Source organism: Bubalus kerabau, chromosome 2 (assembly GCF_029407905.1).
Source record: "Bubalus kerabau isolate K-KA32 ecotype Philippines breed swamp buffalo chromosome 2, PCC_UOA_SB_1v2, whole genome shotgun sequence".
Lineage (NCBI taxonomy): Eukaryota > Metazoa > Chordata > Mammalia > Artiodactyla > Bovidae > Bubalus > Bubalus kerabau.
The window spans coordinates 138229263-138242240 of record NC_073625.1 but is presented as its reverse complement, the minus strand read 5'-3'; the positions used below and the strand labels follow the sequence as shown (position 1 = coordinate 138242240).

General features: G+C 35.9%; 1 protein-coding gene and 1 non-coding gene across 4 annotated transcripts in view; both read left to right on the top strand.

The window, feature by feature from the left end:
* The window catches only part of NAALADL2 (N-acetylated alpha-linked acidic dipeptidase like 2), a 1154148-nt gene that overhangs the window by 579372 nt on the left and 561798 nt on the right, over positions 1–12978 (top strand). The window lies entirely within an intron of this gene.
* TRNAC-GCA (transfer RNA cysteine (anticodon GCA)) lies at positions 7060–7131 on the top strand. The gene has a single exon. It is a non-coding gene; the product is annotated as a tRNA-Cys (tRNA).

The following is a 12978-nucleotide window of genomic DNA, read 5'->3' as shown; positions in this document are numbered from 1 at the left end:
TGTAGATTTTTTGTTGATGGCTATTCTGACTGGTGTAAGGTGGTACCTCATTGTAGTTTTGATCTACATTTCTCTAATAATGAGTGATTTTTAGCATCTTTTCATGTGTTTATTGGCCATCTCTATGTTTTAGATCTTCTGTCCATTTGTTTTTCTGCCCATTTTTTGATTGGATTGTTTTTCTCTGATATTGAGCTGTATGATCTGCTTATATATTTTGGAGATTTATCCTTTCTCATTTGCTTCATTTGCAATTATTTTCTCCTATTCTGAGGGTTATCTTTTCATTTTGTTTATAATTTCCTTTGTTGTGCAAAAGATCTTCAGTTTTATTAGGTCCTATTTGCTTATTTTTCCTTTTATTTCCATTAATCTAGGAGGTGGGTCAGAGAGAATCTTGCTGTTGCAGTTTATGTCAAAGAGTGTACTGCCTGTGTTTTCCTCTTAAGAGCTTTATAGTTTCCCTCCTTGCATTGAAGTCTTTAATCCATTTTGAGCTTATTTTTATGTATGGTTTTAAAAATGTTATAATTTCATTTTTTTTACATGTACCTCTCCAGTTTTCCTTGCATCACTTATTGAAGAGGCTGCCTTTTATCCATTGTATATTTTTGCCTCCTTTGTCAAAAATAAAGTGCCCATATGTGCATGGGTTTATCTCTGGGCTTTCTATCTTGTTCCATTGGTCTGTGTTTCTGGTTTTGTGCCAGTACTATAGTTTCTTGATGACTCTAACTTTCTAGTATAGTCTGAAGTCAGGGAGGTTGATTTCTCTAGCTCTCTTTTTCTGTCTCAAAATTGTTTTGGCCATTTGCAGTCTTTTGTGTTTCCATGTGAATTGTGAAATTTTTTCATTATAGTTCTTTGAAAAATGCCATTGGTAATTTGATCAGGATTACATTAAATTTTCCAATTGCTTTGGGTGAAAAGAAAGTGACAGTTAGTCACACAGTCATGTCTGACTCTTTGCAATCCCATGGACTGTAGCCAGCCTGGCTCCTTTGTCCATGGAATTCTCCAGGTAAGAATACTGGAGTGAATTGCCATTCCCTTCTCCAGGAGATCTTCCCAACCCAGGAATCGAACCTGGGTCTCCTGCATTGCCAGCAGACACTTTACCAACTGATCCACTAGGGAAGCTTTGGGTAGTACAGTCATTTTGACAATATTAATTTTTCCAATGCAAAACATGGTATATCTCTCCATCTATTTGTGTTGTCTTTGATTTCTTTCATCAGTGTCTTACGGTTTTCTGCATACAGGTCTTTTGTCTCTTTAGGTAGGTTTATTTATAGATATTTTATTCTTTTTATTGCAGTGGTGAATGGGATTGTTTCCTTAATTTCTCTGACTTTTTGTTGTTAGTGAATAGGAAATGCAAGGGATTTCTGTGTATTAATTTTATATCCTGTGACCCTACTAAATTCATTGATTAGCTCTAGTAATTTCTTGGTGCATTTTAGGATTTTCTATCTATACTATCATGTCAACTGCAAACAGTAAAGAATTTTACTTCTTCCTTTCCAATCTGAATCCTTTTTCATTTTCTTCTCTGATTGTTGTGGCTAGGACTTCCACAAATATATTGGATATTAGTTTTGAGAGTGGGCACCCTTGTTTTGTTCCTGCTCTCCGAGGAAATGCTTTCAATTTTTCATCATTGAGAATAATGTTTGCCGTGGGTTTGTTGTATATGACTTTTATTATGCTGAGGTATGTTCCTTCCATGCCTACTTTCTGGAGAGTTTTTATCATAATGGGTATTGAATTTTGTTGAAAGCTTCCTCTGCATCTATTGAGATAATCATCTGGTTTTTATCTTTCAATTTGTCAATATGGCATATCACATTGATTGATTTGCATATATTGAAGAATCTTTGCATCCCTGGGATAAACCCCACTTGGTCATGATGTACTATTCTTTTAATGTGTTTTTGGATTCTGTCAGTGGGTGTTTTCAATCTGAAAATCTGTGTCCTTTAAGGAAAAGTTCTTAAATATTTATTTCCTAACATAACTTGCTTTGTTTTATTTGCTCCTATTTTCTTATACTGGGTTACATATTTGACCACTTACTCTAACTTCTAATTTTCTTTTCTTCTTTATAGTCCATCTCTGTTTGCATGTTTGGGTCTACCTCTAGAATATTTCTCAACTTTGGCTCAAATTTTTACTTAATTTTTGTTTCTGCTGTCGTGTTTTTAATTTATAGGAGCTATTCTTCAACTCTGATACATTTTTCTCAAATACACTGTCTCTTTAATGAATGTAGAAATGTTTCTATAGTGTTAATCTTAACTGTGCATTTTAGAATTATTTTCTTTCTGTGTAGTGTCTTTATTTCTATGCATTATTATTTTGTTTGCTTTGTTTCTTTGATGTTGTAGTTTATCATCAAATGCCTGCTGACCTTATTCTGGCCTTTATATTTAAAAATAAAATATCACAAATATAACTGGAATCTGTTCATGGCCATAGGGGAAGAAGAGCTTGTCAAGTAGATTTTTCTTTTCTTTCTGAGATAGAACTCTCTCTTTTTCTCTCTAGATAGATAGATATAAACAGATAAATGCATCCATATATCTCTCTCTCTCTCTCTCTCACATATATACCTAAAAATGTATATGTTTAAGTAGATATCTTCTGTCTCTCTATCAAGTTCCAAGTGGTAAAATTTTATTTTTCATGTTCAACTGAACACACATACACACATATATATACCTTCATGTGAAATAATTTTCTTTTTAATTATTTTAGTCTGGAAAATCTGTTTTATTTTCTCATGAAATTAATAACATTTTCTTCTGTTCTTTAAGATGTCTATGTTATAAGAGTAGTAGAGAATCTAATAACAAACTAGAGGATCTTTAATATGTCTTTCAATAACTAGAATATTACTGTAATTTTAGCTCAGTGTATTATCTTGAGCTGTGTAATTTTTCAAATAGATTCAGAAAATAAAAGTGTAGCCATGGAAAATAATGCATGCTGAAATATCCTATTAGAAATCAGTTCCTTAGTTAAGAAACCACTCTGAAGATTGATTTGACATTTGACTTGAATATTTTGGGCATTAGCACAAATGTGTTTTCATCATCACTCCCTTGTGATTTGAAACAGTTACAGTGTGTGTTTTTTGTTTTTTGTTTTTTTAGCTGACTGTATTTCTAAGGGAACATGGCTTTGTGTTAGAGGAGCAGAGAGAAAACTTCCCCTTGAGCACTTAATGCAATTGTTTTTCAGTCACGAAGTCATGTAGACTCTTTATGACCCCATGGACTGTAGCATGCTAGGCTTCCCTGTCCATCACTGTCTCCTGGAGTGTGCTCAAATTTATCTATGCAATTAGGTTTACTATTTCAAAGAGAGGGTAGTGAAGAGAAATCAATGGACACACATCTTGTCTCTTTTTCTCTCTCTTACTTTCTCTCTCATATCCTTTTTTATTTTTTCTTAAAAAATATGAAAGGCCTAGTTCATCTCTTTTTTGTTAAGATTGGGAAATATAAATCTTTATCCCTATGCATAAAGCAAAGCCAAAAGAGTGATTCCATTTTAATACCATTAATGATGAAGATTAAAAATCAAAGGAAGAGAATGTGATAGTGGGGGAAGAGAAGAAGTAGCAAAAGGAAAGATGGCAAGAGAAATGGAGCAGAGTCTAGGTTTTAAGAAATTGGTTAGAAGTAGCACAGAGTCGAACACGACTGAAGCGACTTAGCAGCAGCAGCAGCAGCACAGTGATAAAATTGTCTTGGGTTGTGGATTTGGGTGTGATAATTAACAGTTACACCCTGTCCTTTAAATTCTTGTTTAGACTATTTACGCTTTTTAGTACACCCCTTGAGTCACATAACTGTAGTCCATGGAGTTGCAAAGAATCAGACATGACTGAGTGACTGAACTGAACTAAGTCACATAACACACAGCCTACAGTGGAGGAAATTATTTTTGGAGTGCAGCAGCTGAGACCCACATTTGATGTCCCTAAAGCATGTCTACCTCCATAAGTTCCTTCTTACCTAATTAACATAGTCCTAATTTCCAATTATGAAGGCAAAGCAAATCTTTTGAGCCAAGTAGAAAAAGGTAGATGAAAGTAGTGTCTTACATTTGGGGTAAATTGTACATTGATATTGATATCATTATAATTTAAGCGTTTATGACAATAAAGTGAGTATAATAATGCATTCAGAAGAATGTCACTTGTTATCTCAGAATAAGGACACATACTTTAGATGGGAGAAAACATTAAAATGATGATATTTAGCAACTATTTTTGACTTAACATCCTCCATGATTCCATCTGGTAATATAGAGAAAATATATTTCTGCTGGAAAACCTGATATTTTCAGTTCTCTGAAATAATCTTTCTCTAACTGCTACAGGAAAATTATGTTTTGTATAGCACTGCCTTCCATATGATTTATTCCATTCACTACTCAGAAATTTATTCTGGGACAATTAGATGGATGATATAGTTGATCGCATATCGTTACCACTGTATTTAAGAAGAAAAGTAGAGGAAATGTATCTGAAAATTATGCATGAATGTTTGCAGGAATCGCTGATTTTAGTCTAGAACACAAACAAAAAGGTATGCATGTGAATTATTTATAGTAATGAGTTACTGTGCAGATTTGTTTTTATATGTTAATATAAAATTGATATTGACAAGGCATTCCTACAGATCACATGATTTCATTACTTGGTTTAATTTTTGCAAAACCTCAGAAAGCGTCATTATCCCCATTTTACAGAATAGGAAATGCTGATCCTGATTCATAGTAATAGTACATCACCTAAGGCTATACCACTAGTAAATGACAGAGGCAGAATGCAAGCTTTGTGGTTTTAAATCCTATTCTGTTTTCATAAATTTTAAATTATCCATGACCTATATCATCCATGACCCCTGACGAATTTATGTTAATTAGATTTTATGAGTTGTCCTTATTCCAGCAAGTCAAAATAACATGTTGTATGGTCATCCTTCTGAATCTAAAAAAACCACAATACCATGACTGAAAGTGATTATATTTCTGAGTGACATGAGCTAGAGCATTTGAAGTTGGTAAGTCAAAAATATCTGAGATATAAGATAAAGATATGTTTACCATCAGTGTTGAGGCTCTGTGATACATTTTAAAAGGAATTTGTTATATTTTTTTTAAATGTCTAATGAACTTGAAATCTACTATAATGAAAATGGTTACACTTTACAAACTTTGAATCTCGTTTTGGTTAGGTTTTGGCTTTTTAAGGATAGTAGCCTATCTATCTCTCTATCTATATCCATCTATATCTATATCTGTGTCTATATATATGTATATATCTTCTTTCCTAGAACCAGGAGCCTGAAACTGGTACACTGGAAATATTTTACCTGGCAGGTATGCTAAATAAACGTTCCAAGTTTCACACATTTCTGAGGATCAAGGTGAAAAGCTCATAGTGCATTTTTAGGGAATCATATCTACTTCCTTCAAAACTCTTCATCTGATTTGTACTAAAATTTAATAACTAACTAACTTATCCTTTCAACTCCATAAAATTCTTTATGAGACAACAAAATCCTAGCTCCTGGTCTCTGAAGGATGATGTTCTCCAAATGTAGTTTCCCTTAACCTCCTAAAAATAATTGGGTTAATCCAGCTACCATAAGTGTGAAATTGAGGAGCTGCTTGCTAAGATTGAATTTAATATTGTCACATGTCATATGAGAGCTGCTTGTCTGATCATGTTGCCCCTGCACAAAATAAGCCTGAATATAAAGGATAAAAGAATGATTATTTCGATATTCAGATGTATTTCATTGTTAACCCTGAATAGAATGGGGAAAAATTTTTTTATCTTAAGTGATTCTATCCATTTCTCTGGGAAATCCTTTATCTAGTTACTATATAACTAGGAGAGCAAAGATAATGGGAGAAATCTTCCATTATTCTTACCTATGATTTTAAATATAAAATTTTAATAAAATGGATTTTGGGGCTTTAGTTTTTTTTAAAGCACCCAATGTAAGAAAATGAACTATTGGAAACTTGTTTTATAAAATGTACTTATGAACCTTAAAATGCTACATAAAATTGAAATTATTATTATCTATAACTACAATCCAGTACTCTTGCCTGGAAAATCCATGGATGGAGGAGCCTGGTAGGCTGCAGTCCATGGGGTCACTAAGAGTTGGACACGACTGAGTGACTTCACTTTCACTTTTCACTTTCATGCATTGGAGAAGGAAATGGCAACCCACTCTAGTGTTCTTGCCTGGAGAATCCCAGGGACGGCGGAGCCTGGTGGGCTTCCGTCTATGGGGTCGCACAGAGTCGGACACGACTGAAGTGACTTAGCAGCAGCAGCAGCAGCATACCTACTTCTAATCTTATGCTTTAAAGTTGAAAAGGGGACCAGAGTTTATAATTATTGTCAAAAAATAGGATTGTATAAAAATTAGTTTTCTTCATTTGCCCATTAAGAGCAAGATGACCAGTGGTGCTGAGAGTCACATGCTATTTTTAGAACTGCTCTGTTATTGACTGGGTGTATGGCTTGGATAGGTCCTCTGGCCCCCTCCAGCTTCCTTCTAAGTAGGATTGGGGTACTGGATTTAATGATAACACTCTTCTGATTCCAGCATTCTATGGTCTTGTGACATTTCTACCCTATTACAAAAGAATGACATTTAAAAGTGTGAACTCCATAATAACTTTTTTTTTTCCCTTGCATTATTTCAATAAAAGTGCCACAAAAGCTAACTGACAAGTTCAGGCAGCTTTCAGAACATAAAGGAGAAATGCTGACAGCTTTTGAGAACCTCTTTGCTTTCAACTGAAAGCAAGTAGGGACTCCTTGCTCTCTGGCTCTGAATGTCATAATATTATTATGTCTAGCATCTTTGAAATGACTGACAACACTGTAGATTAAAAATGAGAATCATTGGGCCACGTTTACCATTATAAGATGAAGGATAGTTTGAAAATTATGGCATGGATATCCCAAAAGGATAATTTAGCTTAGACAATATTAACAGAATTTTAAATGATAATAGGGCTTCCCTGGTGGCTCAGAGGTTAAAGCATCTGCCTGCAATGCAGGAGACCTGGGTTCGATCCCTGGGTAGGGAAGATCCCCTGGAGAAGGAAATGGCAACCCACTCCAGTATTCTTGCCTGGAGAATCCCGTGGACAGAGGAGCCTGGTGGGCTACAGTCCACGGGGTCGCAAAGAGGCAGACACGACTGAGCGACTTCACTTTCACTTTCAAATGATAATAGGTATAGTCATTTTGTGGTAATTTGCTTCTTTTTCTGTATTTAGCTCTACCTAAAAATTCCCCTTCATTTGTAAAGCTTTGTGAAATGCTGAATTTAGAATTCTGAAGGGACTATCAATTAACATTATGAATAATATTATTTAGAAACCGTTCTGTGTGCTACACAAGTCCTTTGGAAATGATTTGATAACCACTAAAGTGGCTATCATTCATCTTTCAGAATCTGTTATACCTGGAAGTTTTATGTGACCTTTAGAAAACTATATTCACAGAAATGTTCCCTCTAGTTTCCTAATAATTTTTAGAAGAAATATCACCACACTGAGGTAAAAGAGTTTTACTTCCTTAGGCCAAATTCTTGTCACAACATGAAATAGGCAAATGCAATTAGTCTAAAAAAAGCTCAGCCATAGTATCATAAAATTTAAATGAATAGCCCTTAGGAATTAGCTCACATAGTTTTCATCCACAGCTTTAGAGGAAGACCTCATTTAACATGTTGCCCCATGGCCTCTGCTGTATTGAGTGGTCAATATATTGTTAGCAGACTTGTTCAGTTGTTATAAAGCTCCAGTATGATTTTTTTTTTTCTTGTCAATGGCCATACCGACCGCCCTGAACCTGCCTGATCTCATCTGAATTTTTCCTTATATTGACCAAATACTTACCCGTCTATCACTCACTTGCTCAAACTATGCCTTCTGAAGTCAAAGTGAATTTATCTGTGCACTCTTCATAGCTCCCTAGTGTCTGTTAGGGGTTCTATGTTTCTCTCCATTTGACAGAAAATTATCACCAGCGGTTTGTTCAAATGTGGGATTCAGTTCAGTTCGTTCAGTCACTCAGTTACTTCTAATACTTGGCAACCCCATGAACCACAGCACACCAGGCCTCCCTGTCCATCACCAACTCCTGGAGTCCACCCAAACCCATGTCCATCGAGTCGGTGATGCCATCCAGCCATCTCATCCTCTGTTGTCCCCTTCTCCTCCTGCCCCCAATCCCTCCCAGCATCAGAGTCTTTTCCAATGAGTCAACTCTTCACATGAGGTGGCCAAAGTACTGGAGTTTCAGCTTTAGCATCATTCCTTCCAAAGAACACCCAGGGCTAATCTCCTTTAGAATGGATTGGTTGGATCTCCTTGCAGTCCAAGGGAGTCTCAAGAGTCTTCTCCAACACCACAGTTCAAAAGCATCAATTCTTCGGCGCTCAGCTTTCTTTATAGTCCAACTTTCACATCCGTATGACCACTGGAAAAACCATAGCCTTGACTAGACGGACCTTTCTTGGCAAAGTAATGTCTCTGCTTTTGAATATGCTATCTAGGTTGGTCATAACTTTCCTTCCAAGGAGTAAGTGTCTTTTAATTTCATGGCTGCAATCACCATCTGCAACAATCTTGGAGCCCAGAAAAATGAAGTCAGCTACTGTTTCCACTGTTTCTCCATCTATTTGCCACGAAGTAATGGGACCAGATGCCATGATCTTCATTTTCTGAATGTTGAGCTTTAAGCCAACTTTTTCACTCTCCTCTTTCACTTTCATCAAGAGGTTCTTTAGTTCTTCTTCACTTTCTGCCATAAGGGTGGTGTCATCTGCATGTGGGATTGCTTTTTAACAAAATAAGAAGCCCAGTAGAAAGCTTGGTGTAAATTCAATATTTCAACAACATTAGATCCAAAGTCATTGTCTTTTCCTCCTGGTTGCTAATGGAGGCTGAGGCTACTGGAAGGAGTTAAGAGTGGACAGAGGAGGAAGAAAAAATATACTTATATCCACAAAGTCTGCTGATCTTTCAAGGGGCTTTCTTTAAAGTTCTGCCCAATGATTTTTGCTTAAATCTCATTGGCTTTAGCTAAAATGGTTAAGAAGAGAATTTTTATATCTGGGCACATTATCATACACAATGAAATTGAGATTCTATTAACAAAGAAGAGGGGAAAATCTTAGCATCAGGAGGTATCTACCACATTAACCTTTAAGTATTCTAAAACATCTGCAAGATCCCAAATTCTCTGTTCTCTTTGGCAAGCTAGAAGCAATTTCAACTACTTTGAACCTTCTTTTTGAGATCCCTCATGAAAAACATCATCATCTTCCCAAAGTTTCAAGTGCCTTCTGAAAGTACAGCACCCAGAGCTGGACCTCAAAATGACACTTGGGTTCAGACTCTTCTTCCAAGTTACTACATTTCTAATCAGGCAACCTCTCATTTACAAATATTTTTGGTAACTTGTTCAAATTGAATATGCAATCAGCCAAAGCCCTCTGAAATTTTTCACATGGAATGAACCAAAGTTAGTATTACCGTCTCCCACATTTGTATTTTTATCAATTTTACTGAGGTGTTATCTACATGTGATAAAATACAACTATTTTAAATGTAAAACCTGTTGAGCTTTGGCAAATGTATGCAATTGTGTAGCCACCACCACTAACAAGATATAAAATATTTTTCTCACCCCAAAAGTTCTCTCATGCTCTTTTCCTTTCAATCCCAACACCACCTATCCTAGGAAACTACTGATCAGATTTCCATCACTGCAAATTTATTTGGTATACTCCAGAAGTTTGTAGAACTTCATATTCTTTCATGCCTGGCTTTTTTTGTACAGTGTGTTTTTAAAATTTGTGTTGGTATGTGTATCATTAATTCATTTCTGATTATTGCTCAATATATATTTCATTCTATAAAGTATCACTGTTTGTTTATCCATCTTCTCAATGATTGGCATGTTGATAATTTCCACTTTGAAGCTATTATGAATCAACTTGAGGTGAATGCTCCTATACAAGTATTTTTGTAAAAACACAGGTTTTGTTCTCCTTAGCAAATGCTAAGGAGTGGAATTGCTCAGCATATAGTAAATGTATGTTTAACTTTTTATAATAAAATACCAGTCTGATTTTAATAGTGGTTGTACCATATTACCACTCGCACCAGTAATGTTAGTCTTAACCCACATCTTTAAAACACGCATATCATCAGTTTTTGTTTTAAAATTCTAGTATTTTTGTACTTACTGCAGTTTTAATTTGCATTTCACTGATAATGATTTTGAACATCTTATGTTCTTATTGGAACAGTAAATATACAGTAAATATTTACTGTAAACAGTAAAAATACAAAAATTTGTATTTTTATTTTCCTCATGACTATAAAGTCAGCCAACAGGATTTGGTGCTTTTGCTTTTCTCATTTACTCACCTTGCACTGTTACTGAAAATTAACTGATTATATAAGGGTCAGTATATTAACTGGACTCTATTCTGACTATTTTAGTCTTTTATTTGTTTATTCTTACAGCAGTGTAACTATGTTGATTATACTGACTTTGCAGAAGGTCTTAAAATGAAATGATAGTGCTCCAAATTTCTTTTTTATCTTTTAAAATGATAGCTTCTTAATCCCCTTCAACTGGCAGTATAAATTTCTGTAACATCGCCCAGTAGGATTTTAATAGGGGTTGTGTTGAATGTATAAAGCAGTTTGGGGAAAATAGAAATTGTAGCAATGTTGTATCTGCCAAACTTATAAACCTGATATATTTCTTCATAATTTATATATTTTAAATTATTTTTATCAATGAGCATTTAAAGCTCTGACATTTTCTGTATATAAATTTATGGTTGTGTTGTTGCTTGACAAAGGGGTCCCAACATGTATATTTTGAAAAGCAGTCCCTATGTTTCTGATGTGCATTTATTTCCCTTTTTCTCCACAATCTAAGAGCCACAGCAATAGAGGCCTTTCTCCAAGTTTGATATTGTTCAACACCAGCATTCAATAAGATAGAAATTTTCCTTATAATCAGATAAGTCTCAGTTTTCTATTGTTTCCACAGAATTATCACATAACAAGAAAATACCAAATTTCTTGCTGAACCCCCTACGTATAGTATCTACAGCATCCTTTTAATATATCATTTGAATACTTTTGCAATTTTTTAAAAGACAATTTCAGATCAGATCAGATCAGTCGCTCAGTCGTGTCCGACTCTTTGCAAGCCCATGAATCACAGCACGCCAGGCCATCCTCTCCATCACCAACTCCTGGAGTTCACTCAGACTCACATCCATCGAGTCAGCGATGCCATCCAGCCTTCTCATCCTTTGTAGTCCCCTTCTCCTCCTGCCCCCAATCCCTCCCTGCATCAGAGTCTTTTCCAATGAGTCAACTCTTCGCATGAGGTGGCCAAAGTACTGGAGTTTCAGCTTTAGCATCATTCCTTCCAAAGAAATCCCAGGGCTGATCTCCTTCAGAATGGACTGGTTGGATCTCCTTGCAGTCCAAGGGACTCTCAAGAGTCTTCTCCAACACCACAGTTCAAAAGCATCAATTCTTCGGCGCTCAGCCTTCTTCACAGTCCAACTCTCACATCCATACATGACCACAGGAAAAACCATAGCCTTGACTAGACGAACCTTTGTTGGCAAAGTAATGTCTCTGCTTTTGAATATGCTATCTAGGTTGGTCATAACTTTCCTTCCAAGGAGTAAGCATCTTTTAATTTCATGGCTGCAGTCACCATCTGCAGTGATTTTGGAACCCAGAAAAATAAAGCCTGACACTGTTTCCACTGTTGCCCCATCTATTTCCCATGAAGTGATGGGACCAGATGCCATGATCTTCGTTTTCTGAATGTTGAGCTTTAAGCCAACTTTTTCACTCTCCACTTTCACTTTCATCAAGAGGCTTTTGAGTTCCTCTTCACTTTCTGCCATAAGGGTGATGTCATCTGCATATCTGAGGTTATTGATATTTCTTCCGGCAATCTTGATTCCAGCTTGTGTTTCTTCCAGTCCAGCGTTTCTCATGATGTACTCTGCATATAAGTTAAATAAGCAGGGTGACAATATACAGCCTTGACATACTCCTTTTCCTATTGGAACCAGTCTGTTGTTCCATGTCCAGTTCTAACTGTTGCTTCCTGACGTGCATACAAATTTCTCAAGAGGCAGATCAGGTGGTCTGATATTCCCATCTCTTTCAGAATTTCCCACAGTTTATTATGATCCACACAGTCAAAGGCTTTGGCATAGTCAATAAAGCAGAAATAGATGTTTTTCTGGAACTCTCTTGCTTTTTATGATCCAGAGGATGTTGGCAATTTGATCTTAAAAGACAATTAGATTCTTTCAAAGTGAGTTCATTTTCTATTGTATAAATCAATCTCTTCTTTCTAGATAGTCAGAAATTATATATTTAAAAATACACTGGAGACCTTTATGTAAAGCTTTACATGTATTATGAAACTACTGAAGACATTATTCAGTTATAGATGAGATGGTTGGATGTCACCACCGACTCAATGGACATGAGTTTGAGCAGGCTCCGGGAGTTGGTTATGGACAGGGAAGCCTGGTGTGCTACAGTCCATTGGATCACAGAGTCAGACATGACTGAGTGACTGAACTGAACTAAATATCCAATTTAACTGCATTTCTTGTTGCCAATGTTTTTCATTTTGAGCATATAGGGATTCTGCATCAAGAAAGTGTATCTAATGAAATGTTGTTGCTCAGTCGTTCAGTTGTGCCTGACTCTTTGCGACCCCATGAACATCAGCATGCTAGACTTCCTTGTCCTTCACTATCGCTCAAACTCATGTCCATTGAGTCAGTGATGTCCATTGAGTCCTCTCAAATTCTGTCACAGCCTTTTCCTCCTGCTGTCTGTTTTTTCCAGCATCAGGTC